The sequence below is a fragment of the Tamandua tetradactyla genome, chromosome 9, assembly GCF_023851605.1.
Source record: "Tamandua tetradactyla isolate mTamTet1 chromosome 9, mTamTet1.pri, whole genome shotgun sequence".
Taxonomy (NCBI): domain Eukaryota; kingdom Metazoa; phylum Chordata; class Mammalia; order Pilosa; family Myrmecophagidae; genus Tamandua; species Tamandua tetradactyla.
The window spans coordinates 73,790,221-73,805,193 of NC_135335.1; the positions used below are offsets into that span (position 1 = coordinate 73,790,221).

A 14,973-nucleotide genomic window follows, 5' to 3' on the forward strand; every position below is an offset into this window, starting at 1 on the left:
GCACTGCACGGTACATTGTAGGCATGCAATAAATGTAAGGAAACAAAGAATGAATGAAATACTGAAGTCTTTCCTAAGACTAAGTTGCTTCATTAAAGCCATCTATTTCCTACCAATGATGGAGCATGCTCTTCTTGTAAACCTCAACTTCTGGCAAATATAATGCCTCACCCCTTCATTCTGTCAAAGTATCAGCATGTCTTGTGCTTGATAATCCCAAATTATATCAATGAGAACAATTGTTTTCTTATGCAAAGTGTTATCTGCAATTAATTTTATTGATTCTGCTTTTTTTTTTTAAAGGTATATATTCCATTCCATGGCACACATTTGCTTTGTCTCAGCAAGTAGAAAAAAAAATGGTTTTGGGGGATAAAGGGGGTTGCTGTATATCTATATAATAATTGTTGAGAGGAATATTCAATTGGGATTGAATCATGTCCTTCCACAAAAGGCATGCTCAGATCGTATCCCCTGGAGCTATGGGTGTGCTCCCATTTGTAGGTGAACTATGAAGATACTTTTAGTTAGGGTGTGCCCAGACTGAATGAGGTTGGCCCTTAATCCAATATGGCTGAAGTTCTTTTAAGCAAAGAAAATTGGACAGAGAAGCAGAAGCCACAGTAGAAATAAGAAGCTGAAACTCAGATGAACCCAGAAGAGAAAGAAAAAAAAATCATTTTGTTCATTGCCATGAGCTAGGAAAGCCAAGGAATACCAATGATTGATAACCAGCCAGATGATACTGATCTCAGGAAAAGCAAGTATTCTAACCTCTGAAAATGTGACCCGATAACTTTTTGTTGTTGAGTCAATCCATTGTACAGTATTTGCTTTAGCAGCAAGGAAACTAAAACTCTAGGTTTAATGAAAGAAATAGAGTTCAGTTATTATATCATTTTTTATGGTTTTAAAAACCAACAAATATTTAGGTGTCCATCAATTAAGTCATGAAATGAATAACAATTTTTGGGTTTCCTGAGGCTAACGAGAATTAAGAAATTGTTTTATAGGTAACACATTTGAACAATTGTTGGCATTATGATTTTCAAGATTATTTGCATTTTGGGAAAGCACATTGAGTAAGTATTCTACAAGTGGGAATATTTTAATACTGAAAGACAAGGAAAAGAAGAAGGTCTAAAATATGTAGACATAAAAAGATATGGTGGCATTGATAAAAGTGAGTGAAGGCAATTCAAAGTAGGGGCTATGAATAGATTGCATTTATCTTGAAATCTCTGGACATAAATAATATTTTCTATATGTGAAAAAGTATTATACCATCAAGAGTTTCTGTTTTGTGAGAACTTAAACAGGAAGCAATATAAAGTTTGCTCTCCAGAAAGCTTTGGTAGTCATTCAGATACTTTCATTGATTCCAGATAAACAGGAGCATCAAATTCATATTTCTTTTAGAACCACTGGACTGAGGCCAAAGCCTTATGTTTATCAATTTGTATGCCAGCTAAGTTCAACGCATGGCATGGTGGTCTTCAGAGTATATGCATTATTTTCCCTCCAGCAGCTATCTTATAAATATATGTCAGTTTTTTCAAGGACATTTGAGCAAGATCATGGTGTCAGAAAAAAACATAACTCTCAATTATTCTGATTTCATTCAATCTAGCATCTCATCCTTTTGAAACATGTATCCTCTTAGAAAGAAACACTTGTATTAGTCATTACTGATGCAAAGGAATGAGAAATCTAAATTCTTGCAAATGCAGAGCTCCATTCAAAGTGAATTGATAGCAGAATTTTTCAATACTGGCACTAGTGATACTTTGCACTGGATAATTATTTGTTGTCAGGGGCTGTCCTGTACATTGCAGGATGTTTAGCTGCATCTCTGGTCTCTATAACTCTGTTTCTTGCTCTACTAGAGAAACAAAATTGCAACACAGCCCAGCATATTTATATTGAGAAGAGTCCCTTAATTAGGCCCTGAGATTTAAAAGCTCATTTACCCTAAAGCGTGTGATTGATGAAGCTTAGTAAATTCTATTCTGCAATAACTGGAAAAGAGAGTAGCTGCAAAAATGGGGGTGGGGTGGGGGAGGCAGCTAAGTTATATGGAAAATGGTAGAAGCAAAAACGTTTAGATTCAGAGACGCATGAAGTCCTTTTCCATGAACAACAATATAGCATGTATACCTGCTGTCGATTTTATCTTAGGAATCTTGTTATCAATTGTTTTTCTTTTTTTCACCTTAGTTTTCATTGAAATGAATTGACTCAACTTACTTTTTTACTGAAAACTTCTTCACTTTTGGTGGGGGTAAATAATAACAATAAAATGTCATTTGTGGTAGTTTTGACAATTTAGTGAGACTGGGTCACATGATAATTTTTTCCATACTTATAATACTTTCCCATGTTAAAAAAATAAATAGTTGTCATTATTTAAAACATAAAAAAAAATATTCAGCCAAATTGACTGATAAAATTATTTGACTATTTCAAATAAAATTAGAACATAATAGCCTACAGATATCTTTATAAATTCCAAATGGCATAAAAGGCAAATATATAAATGAGATTACATTTTACAAATATAAGTAATACTCTCTAAAAAGCCCTTAGAAAATGCTGTCTAATATTTTCAGATCTTAGAATGAAAAATGGAACAAAGAATAAAAAAATAGCTAACCATAAATTAATGGAAAATGTTACCAGTGAATAATTAAACAATTGTTTCTAGCTCTTCAACTTCTCTTTTACTAGGATTAAATATCCATTCCCTTTGCCTTATGCCTTTGCATTGCTTCTGTGTAGTACAGATGCCACCCACATGCCCCCCCATTGACATGGGTCATATCACATGACCCGTTTAGGCCAGTGGACTGACTGGCAGACCCATTAGCTAATAAGATGTTGACTATTTTTTCACAACAGTATAACAGCAACAGCTGATAAATGTCAATTCTGACTATATTTTCAAATATACCTTCATCTCATACTAGGGGGGAAATATAAAGTTACAATTTTGGCTAGGCATATGAAAACATAAAATAATAGGATCTTATGCCCTATTAACCTGGAGTTAAGCCAAAATGAGCCAAAAGATAATTGTAAAAATATGATACCACAATTATAAATAAGACATTTTTAAAAGGCCTTAAAAAATTAACACACATAACTGTGAAGGTAATAAACGTAAAAGCCTTAATAATAAGAAGAGATCTGTTACACATTTTCATCAGCAGTATGTCTATTTGGAAGAAACAAAAAAAAACACATGTAATACATATGATAACGTTTTTATACCACGAAGGATCAAATAAATTTGACAATTTAATAAGAAAAGAAGGTGAAAACCACAATGGAAAATTAAGTAAAAATAAGCAAAAAATTAATAGGTAATACCCAAAGAAAAAATAAGAATGTCTATGTGTACATTTGTCATTAATTTTACTGTCAAGTCTATTTTGAACATCCTAATTCTGAGTGAATGTCTTGCTTTATAATTCCTTATTCCCAGGGAAGAATTCCAAGAAAAGTTTTCATAGACTCTTTGGCAGTTAGGAAATCTAAATCTGACTTTGGCTCCACCAACCTGACACATGAAAATTCTAAAGGACATATCAGCTGGTACAAACAGTTGTTGCAGGCAACAGAATCTTAGGGAAATAAGAGAAATGTTGGCTTTATCATTAGTCTTTATTAGAGTTGATGGATCTAAGAAAAAAAATCAGCTAAAATTGAAAATGAGATTTTCTCACCCCATGATTTGTAGTAGCAAAATAGCTAATAAAATTATAACCTCGGGCAACCTAGAGTAAAATGTCTACTAAGCACAAGGCTTTGAGAGATCAGGCTGTTCTCTTAGAGCAGTAAAAGGGTATAAGGAATGTATGAATTATGAAGTTGAGTTGGTTGCTTCAAACCATACTGACAGCTTGAAGGAAAAGAATAATACACTCAAAGGCCTAAAAACTTGACTCAAGGCACAGAGAGAAAAACTCTGTAACTCTGATTAAATAATCATGCATCATTTGCAACTGCAAATTTGAGACAGAATACTAAACTCAAAAATTTGATCTTGCCAAATATAAAATTTCAAAGTGGTTGGATACACAGCTTCATCACTTCTGCCTTAAGAAAGTTGGTGAACTGATCGAGAGAAACTAAGATGTTAAATGTCTGGATCAGGGAAATAAAGTGGGAGTAAGAGGACTCAATTTGCTCCAATTCTCAAGTCTGCATTGTTATCAGAAACAAGCCTTCCTTCCAGGTCCTAAAGTCTATTTTTCTCTTGCTTAAAACCAAATATGAACTTGAAATGGGAGACTTATTTTACATGGGAAAGGTATTATCATGCTTATCCTCCAACTTTTCTAATCATCTGCATGTCTAAATTTGAATTAGAATCCAGCATGCCCTAGGAGAACAATTACAAACTCAAATTTTAGAAGAAAAGAATCCATGAAAATATTGCAAGAATTTTTAGAGAAGATGAAAAATGTGTTCTAACCTTGGTATTGAGAAATGCATGGCTGATGGATCAGCAATGTCTTTGAAAAAACTTGCAGAAGCTGTTCTCTGTTAGCCAGGAATTATGGTAGGACACATGGCAGTTGAAATGGGCTTCTTTATTTCATTGGATAACACTATCCCTTGGTGCAGAGACCAAATAATGACAATGAGTTATCAGTTGTAAGATATGGCTTCTACAATTAATAGTGGCGCTTTCAATATCACTCTAATACAAAAGCCAGATAAATATACCAGAAGAAATGAAAATTACATACCAGTGTCCCTTATGAATGAAGAAGCCAAAATGTTCAAATAATACCAGCAAACAGCATCCAACATCACATTAAAAGAATTATAAACCATGATCAAGTGGGATTTCTCCTAGGTGTGCAAGAGTGATTAACTATAAGGAAATCAATTAATATAATAAATGACATTAATAGAATGAAGAAGAAAAAAGACAATCATCCAAATTGACAGAGAAAAGGCATTTTTAAAAATTCAGCATCCTTCTTGAAAATAAGACTCAAAATACTACAAATAAAAGGAAACTTCCTCAATGTGATGATGGCATATATGAAAAACCTACAGCTAACATCATAAAAAAAAAAGTGAGAGGCTGAAAGTTTTTTTCTCTAAGATTATGTACAATACAAAAATATCCTCTTTCACCACTGTTTTCATAAGTGGGATATGAATTGCAGAAACTGTTTTCTATTAGATTCTGAACTGGTAGTTCTAACCAGAACAATCAGGCATGAAAAGAAATAAGAAGAAATGAAAATTGGAAAAGGAAAGGTATAATGTTTCCTATTTGCAAATGGTATGAGCCCATACATACAAAGTCCTGAAAAATCCACAACAAAGTTACTGGAGTTAATAAGACAAATCAGCAAAAGGCAGAGTATGGGATTCAAGAAGTGGAGACTCAGAAGAACCCAAAGGATTCAGTCTTTGCAGTGTGAATGGCAGGAGCTGGAGGAGGGAATGATATTCAGTGGTATTTTTCTCAAGTGAAAGAAGCAGTAAATAATGATACAGAAGAAGCAGATATAATTTCTATAGTAGAATACAATGATTCTGGAGAATTTAAGGCAGCAGGAGATAAAGGTGGTAAAGGTGTCATCTTTCAACAGAGGCAGGAGAACAAAATCCAGTCTCATAGCAAAGGAGAATATAATCTCAACAGCAGAATCATGAACCAAAGTGTGACTACATGAAAAGTTTAGAAACGAAGAAAAGATCAATAAAATTGGGTGGTTGCCCCAGAAAAAAATGCTACTCTGTTTTTATTGTCTGCCAATGATAAACCGGTAAAATTATGGAAATTCAATAAAAGGGACAAAAAGACCAGAAGTTTATAGTTTGAAAGAGGAAGATAGAAGATGCAGAAACCCTACTACAGTTATGAAGCTACAGGTAGCAATATTTAGGCCCGTGGAGCTAATGGTTGAAGCTATACCATGAAGAAAATTTGTCAATGTGAACACATATGACATCAACTCTATTTTTATTAATAGTGATTATGAAACATAGTTACCTGCAGACAATTTGTGGATTAAGCTTTGGCATCTGGAAATTACAGACAGAAGTTTTAATATTTTCAATATCAAGCCTGCAAATACGGCAGAACTAACAGGTGATTGTAACAGCAGAATTCCATCCAAACAGCTGTAACACAATTTTAAACAGCAGTGACAAAGGAACTATTTGTTTGTGTGATATGAAATCATCTGCTCTCTGTGATGGGCATTCTAAACTGTTTGAAGAACTTGAAAATCCCAGTAATAGGTTACTTTCTTTTTTCAAAATCATCTCCTGTATTTCTGATGTAAAATTCAGTCATTGTGGTCGATATACGATGACTGGACACTATTTGTAAGTAAAAATTGGGGACTTAAATATGGAAAATGTGGAAACCTAGCAGGTTCATGAATACCTCAGAAGTAAACTTTGTTTACTGTATGAAAATGACTGCATATTTGACAAATTTGAATGTTGTAGGAATGAATTTGACAGTATTGCTATGACTACATTTTATAAAAATTTCTTTCAAATATTTGACAGGAACACAAAGCAAGATATAACCTTAGAAACGTCATGGGAAAATAATAAATCCCCCACCATTCTGAGGCCACACAAAGTCTGTGCAAGTGGCAAGTGAAACAATATGAAATGTGTTGTCAGCCTAGACTTCAACAATAAAAAACTTCCTACAGCCTGGCACCCCAAGGAAAACACCACTGCTGTAGCAAACATCAACACGCTGTATATATTCAGAATGACATGAATTACGGTTGGCGCTCCTGGCAGAAGATCTTCTTTCCTGCCCAGTTGAGATAGTTGAATCTAGTATTCGTACCTATAAAAGAGAAAGGTCCATTGTGGCACCCCTTTCCAGTGTTTAACAATCTGCCCTTTGACAGCACATTTTTACAGTTACATGGAGAAAGCTCTGTGGATTCATCATTGTGTTGCTCTTTATGTCTGCTAGCCATTTACAAGGGGGGACACATTTAATTTAAATGGTCTCTTGCACCATCCTCCCTTACGGACGAGATTGTACTGTATCAACATTGATTTACCCTATTTTTTATGCCTTCCATCATGATGACAACAAACTCAGTGAAAGCCTTTAGTCATGCTATTGGATTTAACTGTGCATTACTGTATCATTGGTGGGGTACACCTTTCCCTCTTTTGAATTAAATACAGCCCATTCTTACTATGGCTTGTAGCAGTCCTCCTCTCTGGATTCCTGGAATCCTTCCTTTCATTTCTCTTCCCCTTGACCCCTCTACTCAGTCTTGGTTTAAAAAAAAAAAGGGAAGAAATGAAGCACACAAAAGTATTAGTCAATTTGGGGTCAGTGGTAAAGGGGTATACACTGCAAACAAATGTTTTTAATAACAGTTGGCTGCAATCACTGCTTGCCATATCTGGAAATAAGGACAAATAAACAACTGAATAAAAGTGACAAAGAATGGAGAAAAAGAAGTGGCAGGTTACAAGATCAACAAGCAAATATCAGTGGTGTTTCTATATACAAGTAATGAGGACTCTGAAGAGGAAATCAAGAAGAAACATCCATTTGCAATAGCAAATAACAGGATCAAATATCTAGAAATGGAGTTAACCAGGGACATAAAGGGTTTGTACATTGAAAACTACAGAATAACTGCTACAAAGAATCAAAGAAGACCTAAATAAATGAAAGGATATTCTGTTCATGGATTAGAAGACTAAATATTGTTATGATGTCAGTGTTGCCCAAAGTGATTTAAAGATTGAAACAATCCCTTTCAAAATTTCAACTTCCTTCTTCACAGAAATGGAAAAGCCTATCATCAAATTTGTATGGAAGGATAATGGAGCTCATAATAGCCAAAATCATCTGGAAAAAAAGGAGAAAGTTAGAGAATTCATATTTCCTGATTTTAAAAATCATTACAACACTAATCAAAAGAGTGTGGTACTGGCACAAGGACAGACTAAGATCAATGGAATTGAATAGAGAGTTCAGAAACAGACCCTCACATTTACAGTCAGTTGATTTTGACAAGGATGCCAAGTCCACTTAATGGGTTAAGAATACTTTCTTCAAAAAAAGATGGTGAAAAAACTGGATATTCACAGGTTAAAGTATGAAAGTGGACCCTTGCCTCACAACTGTATAGAGAAATTAAAATGGGTCAAAGACTTAAATACAATAACTCAAATTATAAAATTTCTAGAGTAGAGCATAGGGAAGCATCTTTAAGATCTTGTGTTAGGCATTAATTTCTTAGACTTTACACTAAAAAAACTAACAACAAAAAATAATAGATGATTGATTGTTCTTCACCAAAACTAAATCTTTTGTGCCTCAGAGAACTTCATCTGAAAGTAAAAGGACAACCTCTATAATCAGAGAAAGCATTTGAAAACCAAATATTCAATAAGAGGTTAATATCCAGATTATTTAAAACAATCCTACAACTTAGCAATAAAAAGATACACAGGGCCAGCCATGGTGGCTCAGCAGGCAGAGTTCTTGCCTCTCATGCCAGAGACCCGGGTTCATTTCCTGGTGCCTGCCCATGCAAAATAAATAAATAAATAAGATATACAACCCAATTAAAGAATGGGCAGAATACTTGAATAGTCAATTCTCCAAAGAAGAGATAAAAATGCCTAATTAGTGCAGATAAGGTACTCAATATGATTGGCCATTAGGGAAATGCAAATCAAAACCACAATGAGATACTATCTCATACCCATTAAATTAACTAATATTAAAAAAAGACAGAAAAGGCCACATTTTGGAGTAGATGTGGGGAAATAGAAACACTCATTCATTGTTGGTGGGAATGTAAATGCTGCAGCTACTATAGAGTTTGGCAGTTCCTAAGAAGGTTACTATAAGACTTGGAAAATCCATTTCTATGTATATACCCAAAAGAACCAAAATCAGGTACTCAAACAGAATTTGCACACCAATGCTCATAGTGGCATCATTCACAGTTGCCAAAAGATGGAAGCAACCCAAGTGTCCACCAACAGATGAATAGATTTTAAAAAATGATGTACACATACCCAGTGGAATACTACTCAGCCATAAAACGTAATGAAGTTCTGATACATGCAACAGCATAGATGAACCTTGAACACATCATGTTGAATGAAATATGCCAGATATAAAAGGATGAATATTGTATGATGGCATTGATAAAAAGTAATCAAATTCATAGAGTTCAGAAACCAGAACACAGGTTTCCAGGGATGGGGAGGGGGTAGAGAATGTGGAGTTAGGGCTTAATAGTGCAGAATTTCTGTTTAGAGTGATGGAACATTCTGGTAAAGGATAATGTTGACAGCACCACATAATTAACACCGCTGAATTACATAATTACATATTTGAATGCGACTAAAAGGGTAAATTTGGGGTTGTGTATATGTTACTAGAATAAAACAAACAAAAAAAAAACCAGAACTGTACAACACACACAGCTCTCACGTAAACAATGGACTATGGCTAATTGTATAATCATAATATCAGTTCATTAATTGTAACAAAGGTGCAACAATAATACTAAGTGTTAATAAGAGAGAAAAAAATGGGGAAGGAGGTTACTTATGGGAGCTCTGCATTTTCTGTATGGTTTTATTTAAAATGAAATCTTCTATACTTAAAAAAAATTTGTGCTGCAAGGGCATATTTTTCATAGACTCTTTAAAACCGTAATGATGTGCAGCTCTCTAAGTCTTATTTGAATTGGACACCTTAAAATTCTCATTGTTGATCAGTCTGAGACATGTCTTGTTCTACTAAAATAGAAAGTTCTGATTCCTTACCCAAATTCAAGACCTGAGTGTAGACTCAAAGACTAAGAGTTTATTGAATGATGAAGTATTTAGGAACACCTGAGGAATAACCCTGCTAACAGTGCAAATATCTTTTCCTACTTGCACAAGTGAAACTCTAGACATTTACTACGTTAACTTTGCACTAGTGAGAAATAAATAGGAATAGAAATTCTATAGATAACAGCTTCAAACTAATGAAAATACCTACAGACTCAAATATTTTTATAATCCCCTGGCCAGAAAGGATATAATTGAGTGCTAAAATGGATTTCTGATCTTATTTCACATCATGATCAGACAGTGAGCCAACAAACCTATCTAATGGTAATTTAGACTGTTTCTGAGCACAACACTGGAATAAACAGGCTCAGAAGCAGGAAGAGTTCCCAGAAAGCTCATGCTCTGTGATCCATGAAAACCCAACTATTTTGTCACGAAATGCTAGTTAGGAATCCATGAAGCTCTTCCCCATTCAAAACAAAACAAAATAGCAACACTGTCTTCCAAAAGAAAAGTCACATCCTTAGGTAAGAAAATGCAATGAACAGAGTCATTGTCATTGTGAAACATAAAATTTCAAATTAATTCATCTGTTTAGGCAAGTTAAAAGAAAAGATGTGGGTGGGCCACCGTGGCTCAGCAAGCAGAGCTCTCGCCTGTCATACCGGAGATCCGAGTGAAGATTCCCGGTGCCTGCTCATGCAGGAAAAAAAAAAAAAGAAAGAAAAAGAAAAAGAAAAGATGGCCATGGAGGATTTCAGTGCATTATCATAAGCTTTATCAGGTAGCATACTGATTGCACATAATATTCCATTTGCAGTCTCCTTACCGGCATAAGTAAAAAAAAAAAAATTGCTGACTTCTTGAGTGGAGTAATGAATATGGAATTTTTTTTTCTATTCCAGTAAACAGAGAATATCAGCAGTATTGTGTTTCCACCTAGAAAGGAATATAGTACTCTTTCACTGTCCTGCCTCAGGATTATATCCACTCTCTGGTTCCCATCACAAATAAGAACACTGATTGTCTCTTCATACTACAAGATATAACATGGTCTACTAAATCTATTGTATACTGACAGGACTTGAATAGTAAGAAATAGCAGGCAGCTACATGCCTGGTTAAAACACTTACACAATAAAAGGTGGAGAGGAATATTATAAATAGAGTGGATTTTAAATTTATTGTTCTGGGATCAACATTTGAGGCAGGTTGAAATATGCCATGCAATATGAGACAAGGGATTTCATTTTACACTTCTTACTATTAAGAGAGGTCCAAAATTTGGAAAGCCTCTTTGAATTTTGAAAGCAAAATTTGCATTTGATTTTGGCTGCACCATATTATTTGAGCAGAGTGCCATAAGGCTACAGATTTGAAAGGTCCCTGAGTAAGGAAAGCTCTCTAGCTGCTCCCAGCTGAAGTCTGAGCAGTTCTGCCTCTTGGTTTTCATGATCCAAAAGACTCAATGGCTGTCAGAATGTCTCTGATAGATGGAAACAGTGTATGTGATCAGGGGCTAGCTACAAAATCACAGAGGAACTCTCTAAAGTTTTAGCATATTCAGTTTGCCTGTTTTGAGAAACTTTACTTAGGTTCTAAGTGGACCTTGGTGTTGGACAGATACAAGATTCTATCAAAGCAAAAACCCTGAGACCTAAAATGTCCTTGGTGAACTAGGTGTTGTTGATATCAACTAATCCTTAATTCAGCCACAAGAGACAAACAGCAACAATCCTTTTTATTTTAATAAGTGGCAAGATTTATCGGCACTAGTTTGCAACTATATTGCTCACATTCCAATGTGGGTCATATTCCCTTAATCCCTACCTGTGACCAGGTGACTGAAAAGAATAACCAAAACGTGGTTCTTAGGAAATGTTGCCTTCAGCTGGAAGAAGACTGTACAACTCCACACTGAGCCGAAGATAGGATGTGTAACAAGAAAGTCCGGGGAAGAGATAGATGGGTCAGTCTTTCACAATGGGAATGGGACTGAATGTTCTGTACCTATATGACTGACAACCCAAAATCATGCTTTGTAGAGGAGATTCTCAAAGCTTGGTTGGCTAAGATACCAAACACCCATGCCTTTCTTATTAGGTTCCTGAATAAAAACATCAGGCCATGGATGTATGAATGGAGATTATCTATATCTTAAAGACCATGGACTTCTTTTCTATTAAGTTAATACTGTTATACCTGGTGATAATGGCTTACTATGATATCAAAAATCTAAGGTAAATCAGACAAGTTGATTTCATGGTTCAGCCTCCGTCTTGGAAAAAAGAGCAAATGGGTTTTTTGTATCAGATTCATATTTGCATTTACTAAATGCTTATTCACTATCATTCACTGTCATAGCATACCTGACAACATTGCTTTTAGGTAAGCAAAAAAAAACAAAGGGCAATGTGCTAACTAACCCTTAGGTTTTCTATTGACCCTACCATATAGCATCTCAACACAGATGTTATAGAGAAATGGAGTGTTTTCTTTGAAAACTGTGTTAGGCCACCCATTTGAAATGGGATGCTTTCTACAGAACGTACTCTATGCTCTGTACCAGAACTAATGTATTTTCTTTGGTCCTGCATGACTAGAATGCATTGGACAAGGAATAAAGGTATATAATTCAGAAATTTATAAGTTGAATCACTAGCAACCTTTAAAAGACTACCTTTCCTCCTTGTTAGAGTAATATTTCCACCAGGAAACACAATAATACTAACAATGCTCTAAAAGCTGAGTGTGTCATCTGACCATTTTGCATTCTCCATGCCACCACATGAATATCCATAAAGGGACATTCATATTATTTGAAGCGAATGATCTTATATCAATGCACAAAGGGCCATTGTTCCAAAGTAGGGGCATGTAGGAATACATCCGAAACTCAATGGGACATCTCCAAATTTGCCATATATGGTACAAGATAATCAAAGAGTACATATCCCCATACAGGGAGGAGCACCAAGCCTCAGATTTGATAGGAACTGAAGTTTGAATCACAAGAAGAATAACCTGGGTGATCTGAGATGCTGAATAAAAGATAAAACATAGAATGGGGGTAGATGAAAGATGAATCATTAAGGACCCCAAGGCCAATTACAGAATTTGGAAATATTACATTTACTCATATTTTCCTATTTCTTGTCATGCATTTCTTTTCTTTTTTTTTTTTTTTTTTTTTTTTTAAAGGAAAGACAGAGAGAAGGAAGGAAGGATAGAAGGAAGGAAGAGAGGAAGAAAGGGAAACATCTTTTAAACATTTTCTTGTTTTATTGTATTTTGTTTCTCCGTTTTTCGTTACATGGGCTGGGGCCGGGAATCGAACCGAGGTCCTCCGGCATAGCAGGCAAGCACTTTGCCCGTTGAGCCACCGCGGCCCGCCCTTCTTTTCTTTTTTGTGTCCCCATATTACTTTATGCAATCTGAGTCAATGGTCATTAAGTTTCCAATTTGGTACAAAGTCAAGACAGATTTTTTGCAGAATTAGAGGATAGCCTGGAATCATGCAGAGGTGATAGATCAGAAGTAGAATTTAATAACAGCTGAGATGTTAATCTCACTTTCCAACAGCAAAAAGATTACAGCTCGTTGAAGTCTCAGATGATGGTTAACATTTTTTAAGTACTTTTTAATCGAGGTATGTACATTGTTTTTGAGACATAATGGTATTACACATTTAAGAGATCACAGTTTAGTGTAAACATAACTTTCATATGCAATGGGAAACCAAAAAGATCATATGACTTGCTTTATTGCGATATTTGCTTTATCATGGTGCTCTGAAACCAAACCAGTGATATCTCTGAGATGTGCCTGGACCTATATGAGAGTCTCATTTATATTTTACTAAAATATGTAAAAGGAACTTGGAATTACACTTTTTGTGCTACTGTTCTTCCATTTTTAGGTTATGTCTATTTTATTCTGTCACTCAGGAATCATATAGAACACACTAAAGTAATGAATAGTAACAATTATAAAAATTAAATTTTTTACATAGAGGCCTTTGAAGCCTATGCATAATTAAAAAACAATTAATCAATATTTTAATCAAATGTGTACTACGAATGTTTAAGAAGTTAGGAAATGTACCACTAATACTACAAAATATCTCTAAATACTGCATATTGTATCATTTAATTCCAGAATAAAATAACCTCTACAAATGAAAGAAAGGTCAAATCAAAGAAAAAGAATTGTTCCTGTAGAATTGAGTTTCCTGATCACGCATACACATTTCATGAAACTGTTATAGAGAGCCTCAAGCATTGCTTAGATAACTGGACATTAAAACCTTTATTTTTTTCTTCCATGATTCTATAAAGTGTCCAGTGTTAGTTAATGGACAAATTTTTAATCAGCTAGATGGTTATAAGATGTCAAAAAATAGTATTCTCTTTCCTTGAAATCACCATTTCAGAATAACATTAAGGAGCTAGAGTTTTAAAGAAATAGTTAGTACAAGTTAATAGCATTAAGAAAATTATAATGCACAGAAAAAAAGTTCCAAGCTTTTCCACTTAACTTGGTACAGAAAAGTAATATAGCCATCTCCTATTATTTTTATTAGTGATATTTAAATTATCAGTACCACCATGTTTTACTGAAATAATTTTGAAAATAAAATGGCAATGAAACACTCAGCATCCACTTTCACAAGGTTTACACGTTCAATTGTAGTTTTCTTGTAAACTGGTTTAAATTTGTGCTTCAGAACTAATCAGCCTTCAATCGCATTCACAAGAATGCATTCCCAGAAACCCAGATATTTTTGCAATCACAACCATGTTAAATCACTTTGACCATAATCGTTCTTATAATAATAGTCCATTTATCTGACACAGGCTCCTAAATGCACAGATGATGTAATACCTCATGTTCTATGCATAACAGAAAAAAATAAACTATCCAAATAAACATTGGGAACAGAAAATGGTGAATTAGGGTACAATCTACTCTTTTAGCAATTGCATGTGACACAAGGAAAGTCGCATATCATCCTTGACCATGGGTGGTTGTGCAAAGAGTAGGGTTGAGACAGACTGATGGCTAAGATCTTTTATAATTCAAAAACTGTATAGGTTCAATGATAATGATGAAGTAATTCAATGATCTAATGAATCTTCTCAAAAATTC

At 34.6% G+C, this 14,973-nt stretch overlaps 1 protein-coding gene and 1 pseudogene across 1 annotated transcript in view; one reads left to right on the plus strand and one right to left on the minus strand.

The window, feature by feature from the left end:
- CDH10 (cadherin 10) overlaps positions 1 to 14,973 on the minus strand; it is a 182,677-nt gene that overhangs the window by 142,954 nt on the left and 24,750 nt on the right. The window lies entirely within an intron of this gene.
- LOC143645726 (serine/threonine-protein phosphatase 2A 55 kDa regulatory subunit B alpha isoform pseudogene) lies at positions 5,445 to 6,769 on the plus strand (annotated as a pseudogene).